Source organism: Phalacrocorax aristotelis, chromosome 1 (genome assembly GCF_949628215.1).
Source record: "Phalacrocorax aristotelis chromosome 1, bGulAri2.1, whole genome shotgun sequence".
NCBI lineage: Eukaryota > Metazoa > Chordata > Aves > Suliformes > Phalacrocoracidae > Phalacrocorax > Phalacrocorax aristotelis.
In genome coordinates this window covers 25947925-25957351 of record NC_134276.1, presented here as the reverse complement: position 1 = coordinate 25957351, position 9427 = coordinate 25947925, and the positions used below count along the sequence as shown (strand labels likewise).

Here is a 9427-nt window from a genome sequence, read left to right as displayed (position 1 = left end):
TTTAGGGGCATCCAAGCAAAGGGGGCAGTTGGAAAACAGCAGTGTGGGGCAATGCCAGAGGCTCGCAACAAACCCAGGAGATTTTTAACATTCCCCTGCTGCTCCCATGAATAATCAAACCTTATTTAAACTGTCTGGGGATTTTTTTTTTCTCCTTCAGTTCCCACTAAGCCTTAGTAAGTATAGTGAGATTCTAGTGGGGTCTTTAGCAGAGTAAAGTACTATTTGTGCCATAGGCAACCACGCAGCGTCTGGAGGCAAAGGTTGAAAAGATACATGTAGTATTCGCAGGATGTTACAACACCTTTCTCTTTACTCAGATGCCTGTTTGCTCTTTGACCACGGGGTAATGTAGGGGAGATAGAGAGGCTGCTGCAGGTACTGACCTTCTCAGCTGACCACTGACCCAGAAGCTTCCTCCTAAATCGCTGCCTGTGACGGGTATTTCAGGCAGGGCTGAAGCCTCTCCTGGGTCCCACGTTTCAGCTGCAGAGACACCACCTCTCTGGTAATGGTGCAGATTGGTCCTTTGAAGGCCTCCTCTTGAGGCTGCAACCATACAGCTGTTTGCACACACATTTACCTGCATATCCAGGTGCCTTCATGCAAGATAATGGGTTTATCCAAGACAGTGAGTGATGTGTTTGACAAAAGAGAACGCAAAAGTTGCAATGTCAGAGTTTCAATAAAACTTTAGTCATCCAAAAAAATGTGACAAATAAAACAAATACGAAGTTCAGGGTTGGTCAGCTCAAATATAAATTTGCCTTAAACCTTCCTTAATATGCTTTTATTTTCATCCAGCTTTGGGCCTTCTTTAAAGAAAAGAGAATTAAGCTTCCCACTTCTATCTTTTAAAACCAAATGAAACCTGCAAACTCTACAGGAAAAAGCTGCAAAAATAGAGGGGATGGAGGAACTGATTAATGAGGGAAAAAATACATAGAGCTTGGTGAAGTGGTGGCTCACAGACAATGTGATAAGTCTACAAATATTTGCAGGCTGTAAATACCAAGGACAGGAATTTAGTATGACATAGTCAGGCATAAGCAGGACTAAAGGGAGAGGAAAAAACTATATGCTGGGAGTTGAGGAAAGAGACTTGCCAGTGAGGTGCAATAGACCTGGGGATTAATAGATGGCATGCATGTCCTGTGGGGAGCTGCACCATGTTGGTAAGTAAATAGGCTGAGAGAGATGACAGGACTGTTCATCTTGAACTGCTGTGGTAAGGTGACTTGTTAAATCTCAGCCATTACTGCATATATGCTTAGCCTCCGTGTGTTAAACAGAACCTGGCAAGCTGAGTTTCCCAGGCCTGATGTGAATTTCAGCCAGCTGTGCCACCCCTTCCGTGGCTGTGGCTGGGTACCAACACACGGAAGGCTAAGGCAGGTCTCAGGTGTGCTAGTGTGGGCTCGAGTCCCGCCTGCCACTGCTGGTGGGAATGAGGCTGGATGGGGCAGAACAGTCTCTTTTGGAGGTTTCATCTTGCATGGGACCAAAAAAAGAAAAATGAGGCTAGACCCTTTTAAATCTTGTGGAAAGCTAATGAGGATGTTGGGGTAACAGAGCTGGTGGTCTCATCCCATGACCGTACAGGGGAGGTTTCTGCTCGGGTTCCTCTGCCTCACCCTGGCAAGGTCTCAGACTCAGCAGAAACAACCGTTTTAGAAGGCTCAACATTTTTTCCTCTGCCTCTCCCCCCAGAGTGCTGCCGGATGATGCATCTTCTTCAGCAGCAAAAGGGGGTGCAAGTTTGTCACACCATGCTGCAGGATGCATCCCCAGGGAGAGCCAGGCAGGCTGACACAGCTCCAACCCCATGCCTGGCCCCGGGCACAGGATCAGGATTGGGATCAGGCAGGAAAACCTCCGGCCAGCCTTGCCCCAGCCACTCCCAGCTCGGAAACCTCTGAACAAAATGTTCCCAGCTGGGAACTGGAAACAAGTTTGCTCCTTGTTGCAGATCTGAAAAAGACCTTACACACCCCAAAGACAATCCCTCTTGCCCCTCCCCACCCCGCCGGCGGCTGATAAAAGAAATTACTTCCACTACAGCTCTTGGCTCTTACTGACGGAGAGTTATTTCCTGCTCAGGGTGCACTAGCCTCGGCCTCTGGAAATGGGAAATTCCACCCTAGAACCGGCGGGAACTTATTTCACTGACTGAAGTCCATCCCGTCTCAGTGTCTTTCTGCGGGATTTTTTCCTCTGAGAAACCGGTGGGTTCTGGGGGTGGAAAAAGGAGCTTTGTTGAAGTTTTTAACCAGCTTGATTATATCCGCCATAGGAAAAGCATTGTAAAATGAGCCTCTAAGTGATTTACTAATCTACTAAGCTAGAATTCAGAAGCAAAATTAATTTAATTAACCCAGCAAGTTATTCACAGACTAGAGCTAATATTTTTTATTACAGCCAGTATGCTCTAACCTGCACCCTGTCTGTGAAAGTAAGGCTATTCAATCAAATAAAGCAACTACTCTGAATTAATAAAGCCAGCACTGAGATTATGAGAGGTGCGAGATGGGAAGGCCTTTAGGTCTCATACATCAGCTCGAAAAGGCACAGCTTTCGCACTGGTGTGTTTACTGGTTTCCCTTCCCAGCCTGTTGTGACTTGCAAGCGCGCTTCCAGGAGTAAAAAACAAATGTACAGATGTTGGTTCTTCACGCTCACCTATGTACGGTCTGATTTTTTACTTTGTGCACTGTGTTACTGCTGCAATTTCAACCCACATTAATGTACATGCGTTTTTCTCACCCCTGGTTCTATGCCAGGGCTGAGCACGCAGCAAGCTGGGAAGCTGTGGGTGTATGTCTCTAAACACGGTTTCTAAGCAGTTCGAATGTCATCAGGTTAAACAGATGTGAGAAGAAAATGACCTCTCTGACTGACAGGCGCAGAGCAAAGCAGCGTGTAGGGAGCTTGCACGGCAGAGCTGGGCAGCTGCATGTGGCAGGCAGTGGAGGCAGAGGAGGAGCAGGGAGCCTGCAGGCAGCCGGCCGTGCGGTGAGGGGAGAGGGTGAGCTTTTGGAGAAAGGGAGGAAAACCCAGACGAGGCTGACACATTGGGTCCAGAGCACTGCCAGCCCCCCTGTTACAAAAGGCTGGCAATGCCGAGGACTTTTCCACAGTCATGGTCTTGCAGGAATGAGATTTGGAATAAAAAGCCGTAAATGGGGTTAGAATAGCAACTAGGAGAAAAAGTGAAGCATCATTTAATACAATGGGAAATGAGAATATTTTTACTAAAACAGTAAAGAATAAGGCCAAAAGGAGCAGGACACGGTTCTTGGCCTCAGGTTCCGGTGTCCTTACAGCTGGTTTTGCAGGACCAGTGGCACTGAGGTGGTCTGCGAAAGGCTCAACCTTTGCTCCTGCGGCCAAGGTCGCGCTCCCCCACCAGCCCTCCGTTTCGCCTCCCACGGCTGGGTTCAGGGCCCGGCAGACCTGGCTGGGGCACCCCCAGCGCCATGTCTCGCCGACACCCGCGTCCGTTTGGCACCTGGGTCCCACAGAGCATATGCTGCCCGTCACCGGCGTGCAGGCAAGCGGCTTTCCACACGTGCTCCCAAGGTCTCCCGATTGGTGTGCTCCGCAGAAGGGGCCGGTCCTTGTAGTCAGCTCCTGTGCCTATGACAGATGATATTTTTATGCAAGAAAACAAAACCAGGATATCTGATGGACTGCATTATCTTTCCAGACAGCTTGGAGCTACAGCTGCAAAGTAAGAAGTTTTATGCTTAGACTTCAAAACTGTGAGTGGAATTTAAACATCAGTTTTAAACGCCTACTTTTTTTCTCTTTTTTTTTTTTTACCTTTTTTTCTCTGTGTGTGCAACTTTGCGTGAAGTGTATATATCTGCATAATAACTTTTCATTATCAAGCAAGCTGTTGTGAATTCTCGTCAGATGAAGTAATGATTGTTTTGGAAAACTTCACAAAGTGTTAGCTGCATTTATGGCTGGACTAATAAATGTGTACTGAGGAGGGGGAGGATGCTTTTTTCAGTGAATGCAATTAGGCTAGCTGGAAATGGCTTCAAATTATCTTTTCCACTGGAAAATGTGTTTGAGCAGGACTAGTTGTGCTGAGGGAGAATCTCCTGGGAGTTATCAGCAAATGTCAGGCTGGTCTGTGTGTCTGTCACGGGTGTCATTTGATGTTTGCTTGTGTATGGAGAGGGATTAGGTTAAACCTGCTGTTACCATTATGTGGCACTGCGCTCACTAGATGAAAAATCTGTTGGCACCAGGTGTTAGCAAGCTGGCCAATTAATGATGATTGTGGGAGATTCACTTAAGAGAATATTGTCCACTGTGATGCAGATTTACAGAAATAAATTTAACAGAAGAATACGTAGCACTTACTAGTGCACAGGAGGATCATTCTTGTAGCTGAAATATTAATAACCTGCTCGTTCTTACATGTGTTTGAATAGGAATAATGAAATGCTTTTCTATGGGAGAGCTCCAGGGGCTGATACCCAGGTCAGAAGACCAGACCTGAGCAGCCAGTTTGCGACTCCAGGCTTGTGGTATTTTCACTTTCCTATGGGAACTGTCCAGGATGGTTTAGGATGACCTCTGTCATCCTATAACATTATTTGATATACAATCTTGAGTGAAAAGACCTATATTTTGGAACTTTTCTTGATCCACTTAGATGATAGTAAAAGCTGAGAGGCATCCTTTAAAAAAAAAATCCTATCTGGATTGTTCCATATCTCTCTCTAGCTACCCAAAACAATCCAACACCCTTCCCAATTTAACATTTATTTTCCTTAGAAAGCAAGCAACTTCATGCTTCTGTGCCTTGGCAAGTGCATTGCATCACTTTATACTCCTGTATTCTGGTGGACCCAGGTGAAATCTAAAGGTCATATGAAAAGGGAAATCAGTCTGTTATTGCTAACTAGGTATGGCAGAAATGCCATCCCCAGTGGATCCACCACCACTCATTCTCCATCTGGGCACCTCCAGATCAGGTAGCAACACAAACAGCATCCAGGTGAGGTGTGGACATACAAGTGCATTTCTGCTGAATTAGTCAGAGCACGTAACATGGGATGTGTACCAACTTTGTACAACTGGTGATGAGGCAATTCAGTCCATTGCCTGGTACAAAGTAAATGTCAATATTTCTTTAACAAATGAACTGCTAGAGTAAATCTATACCATTTTGCTACTCTTACATCACTGATTGCAGAGTTTTGTTATAGTGCTGTGATCTCTAAAGTCTGATTTACAGTATCATCAAGCCTTGGCCTGAGTGAATATGACCTTATTGGAAATAATACAGCTATGATAAATTTCCCTTACTTTCATTCCTTTCCTCTATCTTTTGTTGGTCACTACAGCAGGGACACCCTGGGTTTGTCTAATAGAACAAAACACAATGTTTTTCCCAGAGCTGAATTGTCACTGACAGAAAAATGGTCCCACAGAGAAAATAATGAAACTCAACATATTCTAGTCAGAGAGGCCATCTTAACTGATGTGGAGGAAATACTACATACAAGCCATCTGAACCCAAACTGCAAATAAGTGTATAGTGAATTAGTGTCCTGTGTTGAATGAAATTGCAGTGTTTTTATTTCAATAATGTTAAAATCAAGTGTATCAACTAATTCTCTTCCCATTTTCTGAAATAGCAAATGAGGAGGAAAAAATAATGATCTAGGCATATACAGCAATGCTTTTCAGTAGCCTGTCTTTTAAATGCTGATAAAGTCCTTAAACCAAAGGGCTTCTATAATCCTTATAATGTAAAATAATTCCCCTACATGTGACATAGTCTGGTTCTTCTTGTTCCCTTAATCTGGCAGTCTTTTCTCTATTAGATATTGCTACCTAGATAGAATGGGCCAGATTCTCAGCTGGGCAAGCATGAATAAAGAATAACTTCACTGAAGTCAATGACATGACCCTGGATTTGTTCCAGCGTGACCGGAGTTGGAATGTGGCTCCATACATGCAGCTGCCAGGCTAGGGGAGGAGGTAAACGAAGAGCTGCTGCAGCTGTACATGTTGCTCGCAGAAGGATGGCTGCAGTCCTGCCAGCTTCCAGTTGTGCTTTCACCTGCAGCTTCTTCCAAAAGAAAAGATTAAACAGCGCAGTCTCCCTTCTATTCCACCAAAATTACTTCAGTTAATGTCTCTTCAAATGATGCATGGTTTTGCAGAAAGGTGCTAAATCCAACTACTTGCTGTCATGCCTTGTCTAATCCTTTGACAGGTACCTCAAGCAAGAAAGTGCATGTCTTATTCTATTGTCTTTCCTCCTGCTCAGAAAGATTTTAGTTTTTTCTTGATAATTTTTATGTTTATGTTGTTCTTTACTGGTGATGTTGTTTTAGGAAGCTTGGCTTCTTGCTGTGAAAGTGCTGCCCTCTGTGATACTCTGAGACCTAGAAGCTGCTTCCCCATTCCTAGAGAAAGTTCTGTTTCCACGTCTGTTTTGTGATGATAACCACAGTGTTCCCATGGCCACCTACCCAGCAAAATAACTCCCAGGTCTTTGTCGTGGAGAGACTAATGGGATTATTTTGTACTATAGGTGGGGCTTCCTTACAACTGCTTTGATTTCCCTGTTCTGCGTGCTAGGCTAGTCCAGAGCCGCTGCCCTAAGGAGAAGAGGTTTTGTGTGACTATCTGCAGACTCTGTCCTATCTCCTGAAATTCATCCCAAAGGCATAAATTGGCCGTATTTCAGATGGGAAAGCCAGCTCATACTGCTATTGCTGGGCAGAAATGGCTGGTTTGTACCTCTCCTGCTGCAGCTAAAGAACTGAATTTTGTGATATTTTTACCAATAGCAATTCATCTCTGCTAGCTGGAAATGCCAAAGCTGCAAAAGCATCTTAAGGGGAGGACTCTGCATAGGGTCTGGGGTGAGGCTTGTTTCCTAGTTGCTCTGAATGGGAAACAAAGTCGTAGTATGTTCCAATTTTAAGGAGTCCATTACAAGTGCTACCTGCTCTGTGGATTTCCGGGGACACTCCAGTCTCCAAACACTCAGCATCACCAAGAAAAAACCACCAACAAAGCCAATAGGCACAGGGTGCCTGCTCTTCTTTGGCGCTTCAGAAGTTCCTAGAATGAAGTGTGCTTATATCTACCACTGAAGTGGGGATTAGATGAAGCTAAGGCTCAGCTCAAATGTAGCTAAAATAGTTTCTTTTGAAGTACTTTTTATCATTACTCAGATTTTTTTGCTATGTGGGCATGTTCTCAACAATAGAACTCTATTAGTCCAAAATAACTTGCTAAATTCTGTCTGTATGGGCACAAGATTTACCCCATAAACAAAATATGTATGCAGCCTAATCACCAAACTTCTATAAAGATTTATAATATTTTATCAAAACTTTAAAGTTTTATAAAATCCTGCCCTTTAAAAGTATTTAGCATTTTGTTGCATCTGGTGCTGATGTCAAGAATGTATTTTGGCTGTTATTTTGGAATAAGTAGTTCCACTAGGAAACTAGAAAAATATGCCTGATATTTTATTTTTTAAATGAATATTCTGCTTCCAAATGTGCATTTGTGAGATGGGGATATTTGTCATGCAGCTAGTCAATAAGGGCTATGAAAGGGATCAAGCAGAAGAAGAGAAGCAGTGGCTTAGCACATACCAAAGAGTCTGAAAATTTGAGGAGGTTTGTGGACCTAGGAGATAACACCTTGGCTGCAACACTGCTAATATCACTGTTTTCACAGGCCTGAGAAGTATCACACTATAACCTCATAAAATCTTTGTGAAATTGGGGCCTTTGAGTCACCTGAGAGAAGCTGTCCAGAAGCAATGTGTGAAAGGAAGGGAGTTACAGGGCAAAGGAAAGCACTGAAAAAACAGACTCATGCTAATACTACACAAATGCATCTTGAAGCTGAAAATGAGAAAGGACAAAAGCTGGCAAGGGGAAAGATGAGGGTATGAGTAAGAGTCATGTACCTCTGATGTTGTTTTTTACCCTTTGTGCTATGTGTTTCATGCCTAAGGGTGAATGAATAATACTGTTTTGAAGACAAATTACGTTACCTTAATTAATGCATAATACATTGTTTTGAAGACAAATTAAATTACACTAATTAAATTGCTGGTTGTGGCTTCTCTGAAAAAAGGTGTATCCTTGTGTCAAAGGTAGGTGCATCATTTTGGTTCTCACACTTGTAAGGGTGAGATGTGAGACGTGCAGGGTAGGAGGGAGGTGCCCTGCTGAGCAACCCAGAACACGAGCTCTCCGGCTCTGTCCAGAAAAATTAGAGGGATCCCAAATGCAGTTGATCCCCAAACCTTCACAACCACAACTGGATTTTTCAACATTGAAACCCCAGGTCTCTCAGTGCCACTCCGTTATGTCCTGAAATTACAGCAGTGTGAACGGCATATCTGGCCATCACAAAAACCCCTACCTGTTTAAACAGTTTACCTTTCATACAGATCCAGCAACTGGTATGGTTTAAGTTATGCCTGTCCCTCTGTGGAAAGAGGTCTAAGAGCCCTTGCCCTGGCATATTATTGCAGTGACAGAAATGGAGGAATTCAGTATATTTTAAACAGGGGGCATTTAGAGACCTCAGCTGTGAGCAAAATAGTGGGACTGACTCTAGTATTTTGGAGTTTAGCCAAAGAAAAAAAAGTCTGAAAATAATTTGGGGTATTGTCTGTCATTGTCTCAAGCTGAAACTTTAAATTCCAGTCCATATACTTATACCTTGATACATATCTTTACACCTTTATATCTTTCCACTTATCCTCATGTCTTCATACCTATCTTTATTAACTAGCAGAATTTAGGCCCACCTAATTCAAATTCTTGGAAACAAATGTGGATTTATCTTTTGCGCAAGCTAGGATTCTAGCCTTGATGTTAACCAAGAAAAAAAGCATCTCAAAAGAAAATCCAGGAAACTGAAATGGAAAATGATTAAAGACAATATAAACATTCATGATTTTTAAGTACTTTGTGAAGTTTTTAATGGGTGGTTGGAGCAGAGTCCAGTTTTGGGTTAAGCAGTGTTGCAAATCCACTAAACCTAATGGGAACAGAAATAACATGTAATTAAGGTGCCCTCAGACACTTTGTAAACTCTTCAGATAACTCCCTCCTGTGTAATTCCTGCCTTTGAAACATTCTGTGCCAAAGCACAGCAACAGCAACCACACACAGCCCAGGCTGGGGAGGAAAGATAAGGATACTCTGCCCCTTGTATCAAGACAGCAATATGAGGAAAGAGGACTGTGGCTATATTTGCTGGAACTTGGTGGGGGTTAACATTTAAAACATTGCAAAATGCCATGAGAATCGTGATGCCAATGCAGGATTGGGATATCAGTATCAGCGTAGTCCAACATGCCTGAACACAAGCATCAGGGTTAAGGATGCTTACGCTGTTGGTATTTCATCATGTTAATTGC

At 43.4% G+C, this 9427-nt stretch overlaps 1 protein-coding gene across 5 annotated transcripts in view; it reads left to right on the top strand.

Moving 5' to 3' along the window:
- Window positions 1-1069: 1069 nt before the first annotated feature.
- Window positions 1070-9427, top strand: part of STARD13 (StAR related lipid transfer domain containing 13) — a 309280-nt gene continuing 300922 nt past the window's right edge. Inside the window, exons 1-3 of one of the 5 annotated variants that reach the window (XM_075084952.1) lie at window positions 1072-1175; window positions 1711-2225; window positions 3707-3730. The gene's annotated coding sequence lies outside the window, so the exon portion shown is untranslated. Of the gene's footprint in view, window positions 1176-1710; window positions 2226-2965; window positions 3762-9427 lie in introns of those variants that run through there. The other 4 variants (XM_075084931.1, XM_075084943.1, XM_075084922.1 and 1 more) reach the window with 4 other exon arrangements.